This window comes from Pan paniscus, chromosome X (genome assembly GCF_029289425.2).
Source record: "Pan paniscus chromosome X, NHGRI_mPanPan1-v2.0_pri, whole genome shotgun sequence".
Lineage (NCBI taxonomy): Eukaryota > Metazoa > Chordata > Mammalia > Primates > Hominidae > Pan > Pan paniscus.
The window spans coordinates 54,235,708-54,260,885 of NC_073272.2; the positions used below are offsets into that span (position 1 = coordinate 54,235,708).

General features: G+C 40.4%; 1 pseudogene; it reads right to left on the reverse strand.

The window, feature by feature from the left end:
- Positions 1-1,133: 1,133 nt before the first annotated feature.
- LOC100977472 (eukaryotic initiation factor 4A-II-like) lies at positions 1,134-2,364 on the reverse strand (annotated as a pseudogene).
- Positions 2,365-25,178: the final 22,814 nt, after the last annotated feature.

A 25,178-nucleotide genomic window follows, 5' to 3' on the forward strand; every position in this document is an offset into this window, starting at 1 on the left:
GGGAAGCCAAGGGGGTGCTGAGGGCAGCTGGGCGGAGGCCTGCAGGTGCCCCTTGGTGTGAGCAGCCTGGGCATCATAGACTGCAGTGGGAGGCAGACAGGCTCCAGAGCAGAAGGGGGCAGTCCCTGGTAAGGACCCACCTTCAGACCAGGGACTGGCCAGGCAGCCAATCCCAGAGACCAGAGTGTGGACTTGTGGTGCCTTTTCTGGGCTGATCCATGGCCACCCATGGACCAATGTACATGCACTTTCTCCCCTCTGAGGTCCATAAATGCCTGGGACTCAGCCAGAGCAGGGCAAAGGATGGAGAGACAATGGGACGACCAGCTGCAGAGAGGAGCTACCCTCTCCAGCGCCTCCTCTCTGCTGAGAGCTGCAGACATTGGAAAGACCTGCCTGCAAAGAGGAGCCACACTCTTCAGGGCCTCCTCTCTGCTGAGAGCTGAACACTTGAGCGAACAACCTGCCTACAGAGGAACTACCCACTGCGGATCTCCTCTGAGCTGTTCTAACACTCAATAAAGCTCCTCTATGTCTTGTTTTTTTAAAAAGTGAATATACAGTTTACTTAACATTCAAACTTCATTAAGACATGTGCAATATGGCAATTTTACTGGGGATTAAACCCTACCTAGGATGATTCCTTGCCGGAGCTTAGCAACAGGGTCCAGTTCACACTTAGCACTAATTAAATATTTTACTGAATAAATATAATACCAAACAAAATGCATTCAAATGCTTTCTAAAAAAATTTTAAAGTCCTTTCTACTCAGGCTAATGACAAACACAATAAAGGCAGATATGCTAGTTTAACATAATTGGCTGATTTTATACAGCACTTATATCTTTTAGTCCACAAGTATATTATTAAATCATAGAGAACATCAAATACAACCATTTCTACAGAACTAGGAAATAAATTTCTAAGAAAGAAAGATTTTACAGACCCCATCTTTTATACCCACCCCAACAGTCTAACTCTAAAGAGGATGAAGCCAATGACTTTCCTCACAAGAGTTCATGACTAATGTAGCTTTGCTATCAAAATCTATATTTCTGATCCATTATGAGCATCGAGACAAGATCCAAATAGTCCCAAAGAAAGAACCACAATGCATATTGTCATTGCCTATTCAGCAACAGCGAACACTGCATCCAAAACTCTCATCCCAGGAATTAAATAAGGTCAGCCACATTCATGGGCATCTCCTTTACTGTAGTATTGTAGAAAGTCTCAATGTCATGAAGAATCCTCTTGTCTTCTTCAGTAACAAAGTTTATAGCCACACCTTTCCTCCCAAATAGACCACCTCTGCCAATTCTGTGAATATAGTTTTCACGATTGGTAGGTAGATCATAATTTATAACCAAAGACAGTTGTTGCACATCGATCCCACGAGCCAACAAGTCACTAGTGATCAGAACACGGCTTGACCCTGATCAGAATTCCCTCATGATAACATCTCTCTCCTTCTGGTCCATGTCACCATGCAGAGCAGAAACTGAAGTCTCTGGCATGCATTTTCTCAGTCAGCCAGTCCACTTTGGGCCTTGAGAAAAATAATAGCCTGCGTAATGGTCAGTGTCTCGTACAAGTCACAAAGTGTATCCAACTTCCATTCTTCTCTCTCAACATTAATATAAAACTGTTTGATTCCTTCAAGGGTCAATTATTCCTTTTTCACCAGAATTCAAATTGGATCTCTCATGAATTTTTTGGTCACTTCCAACACATCAGTTGGCATTGTGGCAGAAAGCAACACAACCTGAATACTTGTATTTAGTTTTTGGAAAATCTCATAGATTTCATCCTTAAACCCACGGCTCAACATTTCATCTGCTTCATCCAAAACAAGCATTTTGATCCATTTTGGAAAAAGATATCTTCTGTTTAACACATCAAACACTCTCCCAAGTGTACCAACAACAATATGTGGTGCTTCAGCCTGCAGTTTTTGCATTTCAGTTTGAACATTTGTTCCACCAATGCAGACATGACAAGTTGCTCCCATATAGTCTCCAAGTGCCAGAATTACCTTTTGGATCTGTGGAGCCAGTTCTCTGGTGGGGGCCAGCATTAGTGCTTGGGTCTCCAACTGTTGCAGGATGGAAATAGCAAATGTGGCTGTCTTGCCAGTACCTGACTGAACTTGACCCTTTCATACAGGTAATAATAGCTCTCTGCTGAATAGCAGAAGACTTCTCAAAATCGTAAGCATAGATGCCCCAAAGAAGAGACTCCTTTAAATTCATATCATCGAAGTTATCAACGATCTCATTACAGTTGCTCTCAATGGCACCATCAGGGTCCATTCCCTCTGGGCTGCCACGTTCTCTGTTATAATCCATGGAGCCACCAGGCATGATCCAAAAAACCACTCAGTGCCCGACTGAAAAGTCCTTTTGTCTTGTTTACCCTCCACTTGTCTGTGTACCTTATACTTCCTGGATGCAGGACAAGAACTTGAACAAAGGTGCCACCAGCCACAGAGGTTTCCAGCCAGAAAATCGACACCCCAAAGATCCCATAACACCTGTATCCGCATCCACAGGGCATATTTTAGTAAAAAGAAAGGGACTTAAGAGAGCTTTTGTTTCTTTGCCCAAACAATCTCCTGCATCAAGAAACACTGGAAACACACAGTCCCATGTCACCCTTAGTGGAGGATGTATTTCTTTTGTGACAGAAATAAGGAATTTTATGTCTGTATTTACACGTGCTTTTTCCTAAGGATGTTGCTCTGTTGCCAAGGCTGGAGGGCAGTGGCACAACTCCTGGGCTCAAACAATCCTCATCCTGCAGCCTCCCAAGTGGGTGGTACTACAGGTGTGGACACAACACCTGAGCAATTGATTCATTTATTTTTTAGAGAGTGGTCTCACTATGTTGTTCATGCTGGTCTCAAATTCTTGGGCTCAAGTGATCTTCCCACCTTGGCCAATTTTTATACATGCTTTGATTAATCACTTTTTTCTGTGATTCTGGGTTTTATGCCATGCTTCCTGTGAATGTAACAATAAAAGATCTTACAGGGCAATAATCCTACTGCATTTCTAGTCAGACTAACAATTATTACACTTCAGCTTTTACGTCACCATTATGCTTAAATGACATATTGACCAAGACATAGAATGAAAGATTCTGAGATTTTGACATTATTAACAAATCAACTTGAGAAATACACAATTGTGGACTATCAGGAAAATTATTGCCTTGAAACTCATGTAGGATAGGCGAGCCCCAAAGTTGGAGCTTATTCCAGGGGGGTTCTTGGCTTTGCCTCGGAGAGAATTTAAGCATGAGCTGGTGGTGTTAGACAGCAATACTTTTATAGAACAGTACGGCTCCTTTCTGAACAGGGCTAACCTATAGGCAGTGCGCCAGGAGGCAGCAACCTATGGGCTCTTGACAACTGTATTTATACTCATTTATACCCACTTTCAGTTCCATGTAAATGAAGGGGTAGGTTAATGCAAATTGAAGGGCGAGTTACTTAGAACTGTCTAGTAATGCAGGGGGGCAGGGGAGGGTGAACTTCTGGTTCATTGCCATGGCGGTTGTAAACTGTCATGGTGCTGGTGACAGTGTCATGTGCTAGTGAACAATGAAGGCAGCTAGAGATTCCTCAATCATCCACGGTCATCTCTGTCTGCGGGTTCATGAGGGTTTCTTCACCCTATCCTGTGAGGACCATGAATTAAGTCCTGTCAGGACCTGGAACTAAGTGCCGTGTGTCTTCTACTTCAAAACTACAAGAGAATGCAGGGTTTTCTTTCTTATTAAAATCAGGTGTCCCTTTAATCATTCCAAGCATATTTTTTATTGCATGCAGCCATTCAAAGTTTGCTTTTTCACAAATATTTGGCCTAAATTTTCTATTCAGCTTCAGTTTCAGCTTAGGATAATTAGGAAGACAAAGTAGCCAAATTCTATGCCAACAAGATTTCTGGCATCCCTATACTACTTTGTGATCCTGATAATTCTTATGTGACCATCATATCTAACCAATACTACATCATCAGTACTATAAACAAACCATAACATTTGGAGTTATGGTTATCATGTTATCCCAATTACTTTCAGATGAGTAATTGGGAAATAGATTGAGAGTTCAATAAAAAAAAGAGCATACATAAGTTAGAAAATATCCGGAAGAATGTTATATTCTTCTTGATTAGACCCATGTTTATATAAATGTATACATTATAACATAAATATGTCTTTATATTGATACAAATTCTTGGTAAACATAGTGAAAAACATTCATTTGTATCATGTTTTTAATTTTGCTTGTTGAAAAATCACAAAACACATTGGTAACTTGATGGGGATGGCATGGAATCTATAAATTACCTTGGGCAGTATGGCCATTTTCACGATATTGATTCTTCCTACCCATGAGCATGGAATGTTCTTCCATTTGTTTGTATCCTCTTTTATTTCATTGAGCAGTGGTTTGTAGCTCTCCTTGAAGAGGTTCTTCATGTCCCTTGTAAGTTGGATTCCTAGATATTTTATTCTCTTTGAAGCTATTGTGAATGGGAGTTCACTCATGATTTGGCGCTCTGTTTGTCTATTATTGGTGTATAAGAATGGTTGTGATTTTTGCACATTGATTTTGTACCCTGAGACTTTGCTGAAGTTGCCTATCAGATTAAGGAGATTTTGGGCTGAGACGATGGGGTTTTCCAGATATACAATCATGTCATCTGCAAACAGGGACAATTTGACTTCCTCCTTTCCTAATTGAATACCCTTTATTTCTTTCTCCTGCCTGATTGCCCTGGCCAGAACTTCCAACACTATGTTGAATAGGAGTGGTGAGAGAGGGCATCCCTGTCTTGTGCCAGTTTTCAAAGGGAATGCTTCCAGGTTTTGCCCATTCAGTATGATATTGGCTGTGGGTTTGTCATAAATAGCTCTTATTATTTTGAGATACGTGCCATCAATACCCAATTTATTGAGAGTTTTTAGCATGAAGCGTTGCTGAATTTTGTCAAAGGCCTTTTCTACATCTATTGAGATAATCATGTGATTTTTGTCATTGGTTCTGTTTATATGCTGGATTACGTTTATTGATTTGCATATGTTGAACCAGCCTTGCATCCCAGGGATGAAGCCCACTTGATCATGGTGGATAAGCTTTTTGATGTGCTGCTGGATTCGGTTACCAATGACTTTCTTCACAGAATTGGAAAAAAACTACTTTAAAGTTCATATGGAACCAAAAAAGAGCCCACACCGCCAAGTCAATCCTAAGCCAAAAGAACAAAGCTGGAGGCATCACGCTACCTGACTTCAAACTATACTACAAAGCTACAGTAACCAAAACAGCATGGTACTGGTACCAAAACAGAGATATAGACCAATGGAACAGAACAGAGCCCTCAGAAATAATGCCGCACATCTACAGCTATCTGATCTTTCACAAACCTGACAAAAACAAGCAATGGGGAAAGGATTCCCTATTTAATAAATGGTGCTGGCAAAACTGGCTAGCCATATGTAGAAAGCTGAAACTGGATCCCTTCCCTACACCTTATACAAAAATTAATTCAAGATGGATTAAAGACTTACATGTTAGATCTAAAACCATAAAAACCCTACAAGAAAACCTAGGCAATACCATTCAGAACATTGGCATGGGCAAGGACTTCATGTCTAAAACACCAAAAGCAATGGCAACAAAAGCCAAAATTGACAAATGGGATCTAATTAAACTCAAGAGCTTCTGCACGGGAAAAGAAACTACCGTCAGAGTGAACAGGCAAACCTACAGAATGGGAGAAAATTTTTGCAATCTACTCATCTGACAAAGGGCTAATATCCAGAATCTACAATGAACTCAAACAAATTTACAAGACAAAAACAAACAACCCCATCAACAAGTGGTCAAAGGATATGAACAGACACTTCTCAAAAGAAGACATTTATGCAGCCAAAAGACACATGAAAAAATGCTCATCATCGCTGGCCATCAGAGAAATGCAAATCAAAACCACAATGAGATACCATCTCACACCAGTTAGAATGGCGATCATTAAAAAGTCAGGAAGCACATCCCATTCCTGGGTATATACCCAAAGGATTACAAAACATGCTGCTATAAAGACATATGCACATGTTTGTTTATTGCAACACTATTCACAATAGCAAAGACTTGGAACCAACCCAAATGTCCAACAATGATAGACTGGATTAAGAAAATGTGGCACATATACACCATGGAATACTATGCAGCCATAAAAAATGATGAGTTCATGTCCTTTTTAGGGACATGGATGAAGCTGGAAACCATCATTCTCAGCAAACTATCGCAAGGACAAAAAACCAAACACCGCATGTTCTCACTCATAGGTGGGAATTGAACAATGAGAACACATGGACACAGGAAGGGGAACATCACACACTGGGGCCTGTTGTGGGGGGGAGGGAGGGGGGAGGGATAGCATTAGGAGATATACCTAATGTTAAATGATGAGTTAATGGGTGCAGCACACCAACATGGCACATGTATACATATGTAACAAACCTGCACGTTGTGCACATGTACCCTAAAACTTAAAGTATAATAAAAAAATTAAAAAAATAAAAATTACAAAACACAGAAAATCATAAACAAAATCTCAGCAATGGGAGATTTATAATAGTGCCCATTTAACTGCAGCATTATGAAGAATATCCATGGGTATTCGTTGTTTATTCAAAAATAAGTGTTTTCTAATTTGATGGAGAAAGTTTCCATTTAAATTTTGCTTTATTTTTCATTCCAAAATTACTAGAAGGTGCATAAGTGTTTCTATATCTTTAGAATTTGAACTGATTTGGTGCTAATTTTCCATTTTATTCTTATTTTTATTTATCATGTTATATCCATACTGTTTTAATTTTTTTCATCTCAAGGGTTTTTGTTTGTGTGTACAAAGAGTATTAACTCTGTCACGTTATACAAAGAATAACTTTTCTGTTGATATATTGTTTCAAAATTGTTGATGATTTTTATTATTTTTTCTTCTTTAAAAATGTTTACTTAACAACTAATAATTATATATATTTATGGGGTACAATTTGATGATTTGATATATGTATACAATTTAAGATATGAGTGAGTTATAAAAGGGATTGGCTAGAAGTGCAACAAATGTTTACCTCACACTGTGAAATTTTGGCTGTTTTTATTCTGCTATTCCATATTTTACAATTTTCTGTAAAAATCATCTACTACTTTTTAATCAGAAAAGAAATAATATCTTACATCAAGAAAATTAATATTAAATTCCTTTAGAGAGAATATACAACTACAAATCCTTAATGAAATAAATAGCAATATGCTGTTTACTTTATTATGGTAAACTTCTGGTTCATTGCCATGGCATTTATAAACTGTCATGATGCTGGTGGGAATGTCCCATGCTAATAAGCAATGAGGGCAGCCAGAAATCACCCTCACGGCCACCTGCTGGTTTCTGCCAGTTTCACTATCTTATCCTGTTTGGATCAGATCCTGTTTTAGTCAGTAGGGTTATGACCAGAAAACAAGTCCTGCTGGTCTCCTACCTCACATACATGTTTGTGTATTCACATGAGCCTTGGGCCAAGTTCCCCCGACTGAAACCATGGTATCATAAAGCTGGATGATTTATGGAAGGGATACAGTAAGATCAGAAAGTAATCCATAATTTTCAATCTATAGGTAAATAAATTAAACAATGGGTGAAAAAATGTATACAATAATGCAAAGCAGAATAATATGTATTAAATTAATATGAGGTCAGCAAATTTTTCCTTAACAGGCCCTACAATAAGTATTTCAGTCTTGGTAGGCCATGTAGTTTCTGTGTCATATTGTGTTTTTTAGAAATAATACTTTAAAATGTAAAAAAAAAAATACTTATCTCAAAAGATGTGCAAAAATAAGCCATAGACTGGATTTAGCTTTCAAGCCATAGACAGCTAGCCCCTGGATTATCTTTTAATTCAAATATTTGAATACTGTATTTTTGTACCAGTAGTCAAAATATTAACAAATGAGAGTTCTAACTTCAGATAAGATTTTGAAAGCCTCAAGAGAAAGTCACTCTAGCCCTGAAAATGAGCAATATCCTAATAATCTATAAAATTATAGGGGATTTACATGCTACTATAAAGACACATGCACACGTATGCTTATTGCGGCACTATTCACAATAGCAAAGACTTGGAACCAATGCAAATGCCCATCAATGATAGACTGGATTAAGAAAATGTGGCACATATACACCATGGAATACTGTGCAGCCATAAAAAAGGATGAGTTCATGTCCTTCGCAGGGACACGGATGAAGCTGGAAAACATCATTCTGAGCAAACTATCACAAGGACAAAAAGCCAAACACCGCATGTTCTCACTCATAGGTGGGAACTGAACAATGAGAACACTTGGACACAGGAAGGGGAACATCACACCTTGGTGGGGTGGGGGACAGGGGGAGGGATAGCATTAGGAGAAATACCTAATGTAAATGACGAGTTAATGGGTGCAGCACACCAACATGGCACATGTATACCTATGTAACAAACCTGCAGGTTGTGCACATGTACCCTAGAACTTAAAGTATAATAATAAAAAAAAATTATAGGGGATTTATTAGATCATGATCTAAAAAAGATCATCAAGGTAACAAGGCAGCCATGGGAACTGATACAAAAGGGCGACTAGTCCCTCTAAGGAGAGATGAGACACACAAACTGCATCACTTCTGGCAGAGCACATGTGGAGACAGTGACAGTCATAAAAGTGAGTAAGAAGGAAACAACTGAAAATGTAACAAATTCATAAAGGCCAAACATACGCAATTGAGAGAGCTGGATTCCCTGGAAGTCTCAGAGACAAGTGGAATTCACATCCACAGACAGAGTGAGATCCTGTCTCAAAAAAAAATTGTCTGAGTTTATAATACTAGATAAAAAGGTAAGAACGAAAATAACAGATGCTGGTGAGTTTGTGCAGAAAAAGCAACACTGGCACCCTGTTGGTTGGAGTATAAAAATTAGTTCAACGATTGTGGAAAGGAGCGTGGAGATTCCTCAAAGACCTAAAAATAGAAATACCATTTTGACACAGCAATCCCATTGCTGGGAATATACCCAAAGGAATACAAATCTTTTTATTATAAAGACATGCACATGTATGGTCATTGCAGCACTATTCACAATAAGAAACACATGGAATTAACCTAAATGCCCATCAACAGTAGACTGGATAAAGAAAATGTGGTACATATACACCATTGAATACTATGTGCCCATTTTAAAAAGCGAGATCATATCATTTGCAGGAACATGAATAGAGCTGGAGGCCATTATCCTTAGCAAACTAATGCAAGAAATGAAAACTAAATACCACAAGATCTCACTTATAAGTGGGAACTAAATGATGAGAACACACGGACACATAGAGGGGAACAACACCCACCGGAGCCTGTTGGAGGGTGGAGGGTGGGAGGAGGGAGAAGATCAGAAAAATACCTAATAGGTACTGGGTTTAATACCTGGGTGATGAAATAATCTGTACAACAAACCCCTATGACACAAGTTTACCTAGGTAACAAACCTGCACATGTACCCCTCAACCCAAAATAAAAGTTTCAAAAAAACGCACAAAAATTGTGAAATATTCTGATCTTTCTACTGAGAAAAAAAATCAGTTCATTTCTTTTTATTAAAAAGGGAAGGGAGGAAGGGAGGAAGGGAGGAAGGAAGGAAGGGAGAGAGGGAGGGAGGGAGGGAGGGAGGCAGGGGATAAGGAGAGAAGGAGAAGAAAACAGAAAACAAAAACAGGGCTGAACAAATATGTCTGTCTCTACCCAAACAGCTCTTGATGAGAAGGCACTTTGAGCAACTTGAGTGTCAAGTAACATAAATCAGAGGGTCATAATCATCTCCATTTACAGCCTTTCAAAAGTTATTCTGGCTAGTTTTTTTTATTACACTTTAAGTTTTAGGGTACATGTGCACAACGTGCAGGTTTGTTACATATGTATACATGTGCCATGTTGGTGTGCTGCACCCATTAACTCGTCATTTAACATTAGGTATATCTCCTTATGCTATCCATCCCCCCTCCCCAGTTTTTCTGAGCGATTCAATCCTGCCTTGGGCTCCATTGAATCCAGTGTATTCTCCTGAAGGGCACCTCTTCCCTGGATTAACAGCCCAACTGAGGACCAAAAGAGACTGGTTAGTTTAGGGAAAAAAGGAAAAGAAAAATATAAAAGACCAACATTTCCTCCCCCATGATATTGTTCTCCTTTTTACCTTTCCCACTCAATCTACAGAAGGATATTTGAACTCCAAAATGTCAAAGCTAAGAGAGCTCTGAGAGATCATCTGATATAGCCATTTTTCAAAGAACTTTTAGCACCATAACACTTCTGTAAAATGAAATTTTATCCAAAACCCTACTGCAGAAAATGGTGGGATAAAATAATATTTTTAGACAAATATATCACTTTAATTTCAAGTTATCTTTCTATAAAGGCTGTAAAATGGTTTGATTTAGATTCTTTTGAAGAACCTTACAAATTATTCTGTGGATTTCTTCATAACACTTCAGTTTTATATTAACTTCTGCATCTAATTTTTTGGTATTTTTATTGTGGCGCAGCTGCAAGAAGATCTTGATTTTCACAATACATTTATCAGTAATCCGTATCTTGAAAAAACCCACGTTAAAAATAAATAAGTTACAAGCAAAGGATAGAAGAAGATATAACCCCACAAATACAAATCAAATAAAAACTGGAGGGATTAATACCTCACAAAGCACACTTTATAGTGGAGATTATTACAAGGGACAAAGTGGGACATTACATAATAATCATAGAGAGGTGCATTGATTCAGGAGACAGAAACACCATGAGTATGTATGCACCTTCAAAATACATGAGGCAAAATCGATACATCAGAAAGAAGAAATAGACACACATGCAGTTATAGTAGAACTTTTCAACACTCCTGCCAGCAATTGGTAGAAAGAGTGTACAAAAACACCAGGATATATACGTGCAGAAGGCTTAAACATCACTATTAAACAACTTGGCCTAATTGATATTTATAGAGCAACAGCAGAATGCATATTCGTCTCAAGTGCTCATGGAATTTTCACCAAGATAAACCATATTATAGGCCGAAAAACAAATATCAACAAATTCAAAAGGAATGAAAACTTATAAAACATGTTTCGTGACCACAAAAGAATTCAAATAGAAATTACTTGTAGAAAGATATCTAGAATCCATGAAATAGCAGAAATTAAACAAAACTTTTAAGTAATGCAGGGATGAAAGAAGAAATTGTAGGGAAAATTTTATTTTTATTTTTATTTTTTTTTATACTTTAAGTTTTAGGGTACATGTTCACAACATGCAGATTAGTTACACAGGCATACATGTGCCATGTTGGTGTGCTGCACCCATTAACTAGTCATTTAACATTAGGTATATCTCCTAATGCTATCCCTCCCCCCTCCCCCCCACAACAGGCCCCGGTGTGTGATGTTCCCCTTCCTGTGTCCATGTGTTCTCATTGTTCAATTCCCACCTATGAGTATATTTTTATTTTTTATTATACTTTAAGTTCTACTTTAAGTTCAAATGTGCACAACAAGCAGGTTTGTTACATAGGTATACATGTGCCATGTTGGTTTGCTGCACCCTTTAACTCGTCATTTACATTAGGTATTTCTCCTGATGCTATCCCTCACCCTGTCCCCCAGCCCACGACAGGCCCCAGTGTGTGATGTTCCCCTCCCCCGTGTCCAAATATTCTCATTGTTCAATTCCCACCTACGAATGAGAGCATGAGGTGTTTGGTTTTCTGTCCTTGTGATAGTTTGCTCAGAATGATGGTTTCCAGCTTCATCCATGTCCCCACAAAGGACATAGCCTCATCCTTTTTTATGGCTGCATAGTATTCCATGGTGTATATGTGCCACATTTTCTTAATCCAGTCTATCTTTGACGGACATTTGGGTTGGTTCCAAGTCTTTGCTATTGTGAATAGTGCTTCAAAAAACATACATGTGCATGTGTCTTTATAGTAGCATGATTTATAATTCTTTGGGTATATACCCAGTAATGGGATCACTGGATCAAATGGTATTTCTAGTTCTAGATCCTTGAGGAATCACCGCACTGTCTTCCACAATGGTTGAATTAGTTTACACTCCCACCAACAGTGTAAAAGCGTTCCTATTTCTACACATCCTCTCCAGCACCTGTTGTTTCCTGACTTTTTAATGATCACCATTCTAACTAGTGTGAGATGGTATCTCATTGTGGTTTTGATTTGCATTTCTCTGATGACCAGTGATGATGGGCATTTTTTCATGTGCCTGTTGGCTGCATAAATGTCTTCTTTTGAAAAGTGTCTGTTCATATCCTTTGTCCACTTTTTGATGGGGTTGTTTGATTTTTTTTCTTGTAAATTTGTTTAAGTTCTTTGTAGATTCTGGATATTAGCCCTTTGTCAGATGAGTAGATTGCAAAAATTTTCTCCCTTTCTCTAGGTTGCCTTTTCACTCTGATGATAGTTTATTTTCCTGTGCAGAAGCTCTTGAGTTTAATTAGATCCCTTTTGTCAATTTTGGCTTTTGTTGTCATTGCTTTTGGTGTTTTAGTCATGAAGTCCTTGCCCATGCCAATGTCCTGAATGGTATTGCCTAGGTTTTCTTCTAGGGTTTTTATGGTTTTAGGTCTAACATTTAAGTCTGTAATCCATCTTGAATTAATTTCTGTATAAGGTGTAAGGAAGGGATCCAGTCTCAGCTTTCTACATATGGCTAACCAGTTTTCCCAGCACCATTTATTAAATAGGGAATCCTTTCCCCATTGCTTGTTTTTGTCAGGTTTGTCAAAGATCAGATAGTTGTGGATGTGTAGTGTTATTACTAAGGGCTCTGTTCTGTTTCATTGGTCTATATCTCTGTTTTGGTACCAGTACCATACTGTTTTTGTTACTTTATCCTTGTAGCATAGTTTGAAGTCAGGTAGCCTGATTTCTCCAGCTTTGTTCCTTCTCCTTAGGATTGTCTTGGCAAGGCAGGCTCTTTTTTGGTTCCATATGAACTTTAAAGTAGTTTCTTCCAATTCTGTGAAGGAAGTCATTGGGAGCTTGATGGGGATGGCATTGAATCTATAAATTGCCTTGGGCAGTATGGCCATTTTCACAATATTGATTCTTCCTATCCATGAGCATAGAATGTGCTTCCATTTGTTTGTGTCCTTTTTTACTTCGTTGAGCAGTGGTTTGTAGCTCTCCTTGAAGAGGTCCTTCACATCCCTTGTAAGTTGGATTCCTAGATATTTTATTCTCTTTGTAGCAATTGTGAATGGGAGTTGACTCATGATTTGGCTCTCTGTTTGTCTGTTATTGGTGTGTAAGAATGCTTGTGATTTTTGCACATTGATTTTGTATCCTGAGACTTTGCTGAAGTTGCTTACCAGCTTAAGGAGATTTTGGGCTGAGACGATGGGGTTTTCTAGATATACAATTATGTCATCTGTAAACAGGGACAATTTGACTTCCTCTTTTCCTAATTGAATACCCTTTTTTTCTTTCTCCTGCCTGATTGCCCTGGCCAGAACTTCCAACACTATGTTGAATAGGAGTGGTGAGAGAGGGCATCCCTCTCTTGTGCCAGTTTTCAAAGAGAATGCTTCCAGCTTTTGCCCATTCAGTATGATATTGGCTGTGGGTTTGTCATAAATAGCTCTTATTGTTTTGAGATATGTCCCATCAATACCTAATTTATTGAGAGTTTTTAGCATGAAGGGCTGCTGAATTTTGTCAAAGGCCTTTTCTACATCTATTGAGATAATCATGTGGTTTTTGTCATTGGTTCTGTTTATATGCTGGATTACGTTTATTGATTTGTGTGTGTTGAACCAGCCTTGCATCCCAGGGATGAAGCCCACTTGATCATGGTGGATAAGCTTTTTGATGTGCTGCTGGATTCGGTTTGCCAGTATTTTATTGAGGATTTTTGCATCGATGTTCATCAGGGATATTGGTCTAAAATTCTCTTTTTTTGTTGTGTCTCTGCCAGGCTTTGTTATCAGGATGATGCTGGACTCATAAAATGAGTTAGGGAGGATTCTCTCTTTTTCTATTGATTAGAGTAGTTTCAGAAGCAATGGTACCAGCTCCTCCTTGTACGTCTTGTAGAATTCAGCTGTGAATCCATCTGGTCCTGAACTTTTCTTGGTTGGTAAGCTATTAATTATTGCCTCAATTTCAGAGCCTGTTATTGGTCTATTCAGAGATTCAACTTCTTCCTGGTTTAGTCTTGGGAGGGTGTATGTGTGCAAGAATTTATCCGTTTCTTCTAGATTTTCTATGCAAATAAGCATAGAGGTGTTTATAGTATTCTCTGATGGTAGTTTGTATTTCTGTGGGATCAGTGGTGATATCCCCTTTATCATTTTTTGTTGCGTCTATTTGATTCTTCTCTCTTTTCTTCTTTATTAGTCTTGCTAGCAGTCTATCGATTTTGTTGATCTTTAAAAAAAAAACCAGCTCCTGGATTCACAGATTTTTTGAAGGTTTTTTTGTGTCTCTATCTCCTTCAGTTCTGCTTTGATCTTGTTATTTCTTGCCTTCGGCTAGCTTTTGAATGTGTTTGCTCTTGCTTCTCTAGTTCTTTTCATTGTGATGTTAGGGTGTCAATTTTAGATCTTTTCTGCTTTCACTTGTGGGCATTTAGTGCTGTACTTTTCCCTCTACACACTGCTTTAAATGTGTCCCAGAGATTCTGGTATGTTGTGTCTTTGTTTTCATTGGTTTCAAAGAACATCTTTATTTCTGCCTTCATTTCGTTATTTACCCCATAGTCATTCAGGAGTAAGTTGTTCAGTTTCCATGTAGTTGTGTGGTTTTGAGTGAGTTTCATAATCCTGAGTTCTAATTTCATTGCACTGTGGTCTGACAGACAGTTTGTTATCATTTCTATTCTTTTGCATTTGCTGAGGAGTGCTTCACTTCCACCTATGTGGTCAATTTTGGAATAAGTGCGATGTGGTGCTGAGAAGAATGTACATTCTGTTGATTTGGGGTGAAGAGTTCTGTAGATGTCTATTAGGTCTGCTTGTTGCAGAGCTGAGTTCAGTTCCTGGATATCCTTGTTAACCTTCTGTCTCGTTGATCTGTCTAATGTTGACAGTGGGGTGTTAAAGTCTTCCATTATCATTGTGTGGGAGTCTAAGTGTCTTTGCAGGTCTCTAAGGGCTTGCTTTATGAATCTGGGTGCTCCTGTATTGGATGCATGTATATTTAGGATAGTTAGCTCTTCTTGTTGAATTGATCCCTTTACCATTATGTAATAGCCTTCTTTATCTCTTTTGATCTGTGTTGGTTTAAAGTCTGTTTTATCAGAGACTAGGATTGCAACCCCTGTTTTTTGTTTGTTTGTTTGTTTGTTGTTTGTTTTGTTTTGTTTTTTTTGTTTTTTTGCTTTCCATTTGCTTGGTAGATCTTCCTCCATCCCTTTATTTTGAGCCTATGTGTGTGTCTCTGCACGTGAGATGGGTCTCCTGAATACAACACACCAATGGGTCTTGACTCTTTATCCAATTTGCCAGTCTCTGTCTTTTAATTGGGGCATTTAGCCCATTTACATTTAAGGTTAATATTGTTATGTGTGAATTTGATCCTGTCATTATGATGTTAGCTGGTTATTTTGCCTGTTAGTTAATGCAGTTTCTTCCTAGCATTGATGGTCTTTACAAATTGGCATGTTTTTGCAGTGGCTGGTACCAGTTGTTCCTTTCCATGTTTAGTGCTTCCTTCAGCAGCTCTTGTAAGGCAGGCCTGGTGGTGACAAAATCTCTCAGCATTTGCTTGTCTGCGAAGGATTTTATTTCTCCTTCACTTATGAAGCTTAGTTTGGCTAGATATGAAATTCTGGGTTGAAAATTCTTTTCTTTAAGAATGTTGAATATTGGCCCCCACTCTCTTCTGACTTGTAGCGTTTCTGCTGAGATATCCACTGTTAGTCTAATGGGCTTGCCTTTGTGGGTAACCTGACCTTTCTCTCTGGGTGCCCTTAACATTTTTTCCTTCATTTCAACCTCGGTGAATCTGACAATTATGTGTCTTGGGGTTGCTCTTCTCGAGGAGTATCATTGTGGTGTTCTCTGTATTTCCTGAATTTGAATGCTGGCCTGCCTTGCTAGGTTGGGGAAGTTTTCCTGGATAATATCCTGAAGAGTGTTTTCCAGCTTGGTTCCATTCTCCCCGTCACTTTCAGGTACACCAATCAGACGTAGATTTGGTCTTTTCACATAGTCCCATATTTCTTGGAGGCTTTGTTTGTTTCTTTTTACTCTTTTTTCTCTAAACTTCTCTTCTTGCTTCATTTCATTAATTTGATCTTCAATCACCATTACCCTTTCTTCCACTTGATCGAATCAGCTACTGAAGCTTGTGCATGTGTCACGTAGTTCTTGTGCCATGGTTTTCAGCTCCATCAAGTCATTTAAGGTCTTCTGTACAGTGTTTATTCTAGTTAGCCATTCATCTAATCTTTTCAAAGGTTTTTAGCTTCCTTGCAATGGGTTCAAACATCCTCCTTTAACTTGGAGAAGTTTGTTATTACCGATTTTCTGAACCCTACTTCTGTCAACTCGTCAAAGTCATTCTCCGTCCAGCTTTATTCTGTTGCTGGTGAGGAGCTGCAGTCCTTTGGAGGAGAAGAGGTATTCTGGTTTTTAGAATTTTCAGCTTCTCTTCTCCGGTTTCTCCCCATATTTGTGGTTTTATCTACCTTTGGTCTTTGATGATGGTGACCCACAGATGGGGTTTTGGTGTGGATGTCCTTTTTGTTAATGTTGATGCTATTCCTTTCTGTTTGTTAGTTTTCCTTCTAACAGTCATATCCCTCAGCTTCAGGTCTGTTGGAGTTTGCTGGAGGTGCACTCCAGACCCTGTTTGCCTGGGTATCACCAGCAGAGGCTGCAGAACAGCAAATATTGCAGAATAGCAAATATTGCTGACTGATCCTTCCTCTGGAAGCTTTGTCTCAGAGGGGCACCCATCTGTATGAGATGTCAGTTGGCCCCTACTGGGAAGTGTCTCCCAGTTAGTCTACACGGAGGTCAGGGACTCACTTGAGGAGGCAGTCTGTCCATTCTCAGAGCTCAAACACCTTGCTGGGAGAACCACTGCTCTCTTCAGAGCTGTCCAACAGGGATGTTTAAGGACGTTTAAGTTTGCAGAAGTTTCTGCTGCCTTTTGTTCAGCTATGCCCTGCCCCCAGAGGTTAAGTCTACAGAGGCAGACAGGCCTCGTTGAGCTGCAGTGGGTCCCACCCAGTTCAAGCTTTGCTTCGTTTACCTACTCAAGCCTTAGCAATGGCAGATGCCCCTCCCCCAGCCAGGCTGCAGCCTTGCAATTTGATCTCAGACTGCTGCGCTAGCAGTGAGCAAGGCTCTGTGGGCATGGGACCTGCTGATCCAGGTACGGGATATAATTTCCTGGTGTGCCATTTGCTACAACCATTGGAAAAGCACAGTATTTAGGTGGCGGTGCCCTGATATTCCCGGTAAAGTCTGTCACATCTTCTCTTGGCTAGGAAAGGGAAATCCCTTGATCCCTTGCACTTCTCATGTGAGGCGATGCCCCGCCCTGCTTCAGCTCGCCCTCTGTGGGCTGCACCCACAGTCCAACCAGTCCCAATAAGATGAACCATGTATCTCAGTTGGAAATGCAGAAATCACCCATCTTCTGCGTCGGTCACACTGGGAGCTGCAGACTGGAGCAGTTCCTCTTCAGAACCGGACCTCACAGAGAAAATTTTAAAATAAAAATGCAACATATCAAACTTTGCAAGATGAAACTAAAGCATAGAGGGAAATGTATACCATTCAATACTCACATCAGAAAGGAAGAAAAGTCTTAAATTGGCCAGGCATGGTCAGGCGAGGTGGCTCACGCCTGTAATCCCAGCACTTTGGGAGGCTGAGATGAGAGGATTGCTTGAGACCAGGAGTTCAAGAACAGCCTGGTCAACATAGGGAGGCTCTATTTCTAATTTTTTTAAAAAAATGCATCATAGAACTAAATGTAAAAGCTAATGTTACAACACTTGTAGAAGAAAATGTATGAGGATGTCTGACATCATGTTAGACAAAGACAGGATACAAAAAGCACAGACTATGAAATAAAAAATTCATAAACTGTTTTTAAGTTTATTTACCTATGTCCTATCATTATCCAGTGACTACTTACTTTTCAAAGCATTATACAAATCACATGAAGAGGCCACTAGAGGTCTAATTGCCTAGAGAAATGTAAATTTTTCCTAGAAGTTCATGATGACTAAATCCCACCATTTCATTTAGTTTCCACAATACCCTTTAAGGAGAGCTGAATATTCATTATGCTAAAAAAAAAAACTATTCCCTCCCCCAAGCCCCGCAGACTCAGTCTTTGAGTCCCTGAAGAGCTGAAGAGATGACCCAAAGATCAGCCAAGGGGTCAAAGTAGTCTTGACTTTGTATCTCTGGAACATGCTCCAGGAAAATGTGGGAAGAGCAACAATATTCACAGCAAAAATGTCACAGCTAGAATTAATTGGAAACTTACTATATGCAAGGAACTGTCTTGACAACTGTACTTGTTTACACAGTCAGTGCTCTAAACTGCCTGCAAGAAGTAGATGACTTTACAAGTACTATTTCCAAAGAACTAATGGAGAAAGGAGGCACAGAGATGTTAAGTAACTTTCTCAATGTCACCCAGCAGTAAGCAGTGGAGCATGGGTCAGAGGCATCATGAAAACATCTACTGTGCTACATATTTGTGCAATCAAGGGCAAGACCCAAAAGCTACTGCAAAATATTTATAATTTTACAGCATGGGACTGTACAATGAATGGAAATTTGATTTCTTCAGAAATCATTTAGAGATGGAGGCTTGAAAGGATTGGTCTGGGTATCATTTGGAGAAGGTGCCCTGAGTGTGTCATTACCATACCAGGCAGCATGTCAGTGTCAGCCCCGTAACCTGAAGGTCTTGAGTTTGTACATCAGAGAACACTCCAAACCTATCCCTTCTATACATTCACAAAGGAGAAAGCTGTGTGGCTGGGAAAGACTACTCCCTAGCTCTAGTAGTCCTCAAACAAGTTTCCATGAAAGTTGGAACCCAGAATCTTTTAAAAATGCAGACTCCAGGATTCACACCCAATGAATCTCATGTAGTGCGGCCACAATGGTTCCCTAGGATCTGGGAATTTACTGCCCAGCCTAGGGAACTTTCAGAAACCTTATTAAATCCCTTAGGTAGCAAGACTGTGTGCAATATACCCACTCTTCCCAGCACAGACAGGACGTTTAGAAGAGCGACCTCAGAGTACACGGGAACAGAGGACATGATGAACACAGTGTGAAAGTCACCACAAGGGTAAGACGATGAGTCTTATGAGAAGACCTTGCAACTCCTACTGGCCTTTCTCCCTGAAGGACTCAGTTTATCTCAAATCTCTTATCCTCATGGGTAGTGGATGGAGGGGTGCCAGGAAATGACCTTTTAGATCACAAAAGGGCATAGGCTTTTCTCAGGGACCATTGAACACATTGGATGGGAGGTGATGAAAGCTATTGTCCCTCTCCCATCAGCCTTGGTTTCTTTCTTCATGTCCCTCCATGGGAACCTAGAGCAATGTCAGGATGTAGGGCCAATGTCCCCTTCACTAACAGACTCCACACCCTCACCTGAGGAGTTCGTCTCCCCTCTCCTCCCTTAAGCTGTCCTTCTCCTGATCTCATCTGTGATCCCACAGCAGACAGCTGTCCCTGGCAGCCCGACAACCTAGCCTGGCCCCTTCCTCCTGTGTCCCAGCCTAGAGAGGTCTGTCCTCACCAAGGAGAAGGACATCTGTCCCAGGATCCCAGAGCCATGACTACCACAGAACCATCCTGAGCATCAGTGTCCCATGGCAGTGGTTGACCTATGAAATGAAGCTTCACCACACACCCCAGATGGCTCTGAAATACTTTCTTTTCTTTTTGTCTTATTTCAGACAGGGTCTCATTGTTGCTCAGCCTGGAGTGCAGTGGGGAAATCATGGCTCACCATAGCCTTCACCACCCAGGCTCAAGCCATCCTCCCATCTCAGCCTCCCACGTAGCTGGGACTACATGCACACTTCACCACATCTGGGGTTGTTTTTTTGTTTGTTTGTTTGTTTTTGTAAAGACGAGGTATCCCTATGTTCCGCAGGCTGATCGCGAACTCCTGGGCTCAAGCAATACTTGTGCCTCGACGTCCCAACATGCTGGGATTAGAGGGCTGAGCCACCTCGCTTGGTCCTGAAAAACTTTCCTATCACAGAAAGCAAGACAGAGGAGGAAGGTGCCTTAACCCCTCCTAGGAAACGTGTCCTTTTCCACACTAGAGAGCTATTTCCTCTGTACTGACCACAACATTCCTATTCTTTTTATGTAAATAAGAAGACTGAGGGTAATTTCAATCCTAAACTTGTATTTATAGCAAGAAAATCATTGCACATTTTGGGACATTTAGGACATTCTGAGGGCAGCTTTGGTTGCTGGAGTGATTGGCAGGGGCTACTGGCATTTGGGGACTGAGGGTTACAGGGAAGGCAATTGACTTTTTCTAGAGTCTTAAATAAACTGGATTTTCCATACATGTCACTCCTTGTAAACTGAGAGAGGCTTGTAATGTTGCTTCATCTGAGAACTTACAAAGACTTATTGACTGCTTTGGCAATCACATCACTACAGAGCATTCCATTCTTGGATTGCACTCTGACACAACATACCAGTATCAATTTGCTTTGTAACTCCGCATGCCCCAGGGGAAACAATGAGGGGAATCCAACTTACCTACCAATGGGATAATTTCCATGATAAGCTGTTAGTTGATGGGGAAAATCAAGTGGGAGATGTTGGTAGTGTGATCTCTCATTAGTTGGTGAACACACCGGCTATGCCCGTTGCTGTTACTGCACTGAAGTTCTCTTTGCAGGTGTATTTCCCTCACCAGGCTCTGTGGTCTCTCCTGGAAAGCTGGAAACATACCCAGTAGATCTCTGTGTCCTCAGGATGGGACAGAGGACCTCACAGACAGAAGGAGGGCAGGGAACACTTGTGGAATGGTAGTGATCTCTACATGGTTGGATGACCAAACCCTGAGTCACAGTGATGAGCCACATGGATGGCAGTCTGCAGAGGGTGGGAGGGGAATGCCACAGGCCTCTGCCTTAGGAGCCATGCAGCTGCAGCAGAGTGAGACCAACCTGCAGTACTGATCTCAGTTATGCCCTTTAAGGGTCCCAGATGTATGCAGCCTATTGGTTAAGGTTCCTCTGTGTGTGTGTGTGTGTGTGTGTGTGTGTGTGTGTGTGTGTGTGTGCACGCAGAGAGAGACAGAGAGAAATTGATTTTGAGGAAGTGGATCATGCAAATGTGGGGGCTGGAAGTACAAACCTTGCAGAGCAGGATGTCAGGCTGGAGTCCCATGGCAGAGGTGATGTGATCTCTCAAATTTAAGGGCAGCGTAGAGGCAGAATTTCTTCATCTTGAGGAGAACTTCAGTCTTCTTCTCTGAAAGCCTTCAAGTGACCGGATGAGGCCCACCCACATTGTGGAGGGCAATTAAGTTTACCCAGTGTCTGTTTATTTAACTGTTAGTCTCAGCTGAAAAACACCTTCAGAGAGACACCTACCCTGGACAAAGTGAACAATTTTGTCTGGACCATGACTGAGCCAAGTTGACACACCAGATTTCCCATCATAGCCATCTTATACAAATCCTATTAATTATGAAGGTCTATCTGACAAAGGCAGGTGACTTCCTAACTAAGATTCTGTATTAACCTTTTTTGTCCAGCCCAAGCCTGCATTTCAGGCTTGGTATGATACTGGCCAGGAAACTGAGGCTGATGTAAATGCCTTCCGGGGCTCAGGCAGGGTCAGGATAGTCAGGGCGCACATGCAAGTACAATCCCAGAGGGTACAAGTGATACCCGTGGACTCTAAGAGTTTATACCCTTGTTAGAGTACCCCCAGCAGGACATACATTAGTTAGGCAGGAGCTGGCCAAGGCTCCCAATGTGGCCTCCCACTGCGTGACCTTTCCCTCTGGGGTTTCTTATCCAGTCCAAACAATTCATTTGCATCTTTGGCTTAAGGGAACTGTCAGAAGGCAGTCAGTTCACGGTAGTCATTGACACCAGTTCCTCCAATTCAAAAGCATGGATACATCCCCAGGTGTTGTGCCTGGGATGTTCAGGAGCTGGGTCGCCCCTGCTGTTCCATAGTCGCAGCTGTGTCAGGTGTGATCTTGGGTTCAGTATTCAGTGTAGTTTCAACCTTGGCTACAGGATATGACTGTGGGCTCCTCACAAGCAGGGAGACCCACCATCTGTGCTGTCACGGAGTACCTCCAATTCAGTGTCATACTGTAAGACTAGGGACACAGTGCTGACACAATGCTGATCTTGCTTTTGCTGTCTACGCAAGCAATCAACCACTTGGATCCATTTGGGCTCATTTTCTTCTTACCGGCTAAATCTATGGATATGTGACAAGGCAAACTAACAACTATACTGGTGAACCTTGTAGCCCTGTTAGCCACAACAGGGCTGTTTAGGAACTGCTTGAGCAATTGACACACTATTGTACTGAATTGTGTGTAGTGTTGCCTGGCCAGAACATTGACTAATTCCTCCTGGCATCACACGGAGCAAGAAGCACAGTTTTTAGCACATACCACTGACTTAGGATTGGCCTTGTCACCGTTGGGTATTTACAAACAGACTTTAGAATTCATTCCATGTCTGACACAATTAATTAACATATTTATTTAAATCAAATAAGTTTTGGAAGTCAAATGCATTTTTAAAGATAACTTGGTATTTTTACTTGCATTTCAAAAGCAGTTATCACTTACTATAGATGTAGTTGTAAAGGTAAATTGAATGAAAAAAATAAATTTTGAAGAAAAAACAGAAATGTAACTAGTAAACCAAATTTGTCTGCAATGTCATGCCTGCTTCCTATATTATTTCATTTATTCTTCATAGCAAGTATTTAGTGTAAATATTCTAATTTCTACTTTAGAAATGGGGAAACCGTCCCATAGGATATAAGTATCTTGCCCACCATCTCAAGGCCAGAGCGTGAGAGGCAGAATAGAAACCCATGGTTATTTCATGTCATAGCCAATAAAGAGACAGTGTAGCTAGGACCCAAGTCATCTCTCATCAGCAAGTTGCCCTGGTTACTTTCCCCTGTCTTTGACCTAGGCCTTAATTCTTTCATCCCAGCTCTATGGCCTAGGCAAATGGGATCCCCTACACTTAGTCTCACTTTTTATTTGAATCCTGGCTTTTCAGTCCTTTTGGATAAGAAAATACTTTATAATCTCTGTAATAGGGAGAAATAATTGCTGATTATAATCTCCTTCCCCTCCTTAAGCAGTATGGATTCTGAGTAGGGCCTTTGCTGCAGAATTCTCTTTGCGGGTATGAGGATACAAATGGAGCCCAGAGTTGACATTCCTGTATTATGTTTAGTAAGAGGGATATAAGGCTGGATCCAGGAAGCTTCAGGGGCTTCTGAATGAGATGTGGTGACTGTCAGACTGATGGAGTTTTTGTGTAGATGAAAAATGAGGCTTGTATGAAATACTATGCAGCCATAAAAAAGAATGAGATCGTGTCCTTTGCAGGGACATGGATGAAGCTGGAAGCCATCATCCTCAGCAAACTAATACAGGAACAGAGAACATTCTCTCACTCATAAGTGGGAGTTGAATGATGAGAACACATGGACACAGGGAGGGGGAACAACACACACTGGGTGGGGGGGTCGGGGGCAAGGAGAGGGAGAGCATTAGGACAAATACCTAACGCATGCAGAGCTTAAAACCTAGATGACAGGTTGATAGGTGTAGCAAACCACATGACACATGTACACCTACATAACAAATCTGCACATTCTGCACATGTATCCCAGAACTTAAAGTAAAATTTTAAAAAAATGATTTAAAGAGGGAAGCACAATTTCTTTTAGAAATGTAGAAGAGGAAGCTTAGCAGTTTAAGTACATTAAAGAAGGCTTCATAGAGAAGGTAACACCTGAGCAGAATAAGGGAGAGTAAATGGGAGTTACTCAAGTAAAAAAAGAGGGGTAAGAACATTCCGGGCAGAGAAGACAATATATATACAGACAGGGAGGAATAAAATAGCATTGTGTGTGGATGAGAAGTATGAGCAGTCCTTGACAATAGAATGTAAAATGAAAGGTGGAAAGTGGTGGTGATTGAAACTAGAAAGATCATAGGAGGATGGGAAAGAGAGGAAATTTTGTATGTCATGTTGAAAAGCTTGGAATATATCATACAGAGATATAAAACCAGTGGTAACTTTTGAGTGATGGGGTTCAGGACACACTACCCCAGAATATGGGGGTATTTAGAAAACAGCAGAAGCAGGAAGATAGCTCTCACCTTCCCCCAACAATTCTCCCCTGAAGCAGGTCATAAAACCCTCATTTGACAGGTGCTGTCTCTATACCCAGAGGAAATGGACATCTGTATATCTCTAAAAACACAAGATCACTGACAGCAATCTGAACAAACAGGCATAACTGAGTTCTCCCCAATTAACTATCATTAGATCATGCGTTTTTATCCAACATACTTTTCCATCACTATCCACTTCTCCATCAAACCTAGAATAAATATACACAAGTTTTCCTGTTTCTTTGTGTTTTCCTTTCCCTATGTAAAACTTATATTAAATAAATGTGTGTGCTTTTCTAAAAAAAAAAATGAGGTTTGGTGCTTCTCCCTCCCTGGCTCTTAATAACTTTTAAAGAAAGGTCAAATGTGTTTGCAGGAGATGTTGTGGCATTTTCCATAGGGATTGAGGCATCAGTTCTTCTCTCCGTCTTCCCACAAACTATTCCAAATGACTTTAGTATTCAAGTTATATTGTTCTGTAGTGCAGTAAAATAGGTATGTTATCATTACTTTTTTAAATGTTTTTGTACCAATGGTTTCATCTCGGAACGCCTGTTAGCTCTATGTGCCATATTTTGGGAAACCCCTCCTTCAAGAAAAGAATAAAGCCTTTTATCTTGAACTATGAAAAAATATATATTTTATATAT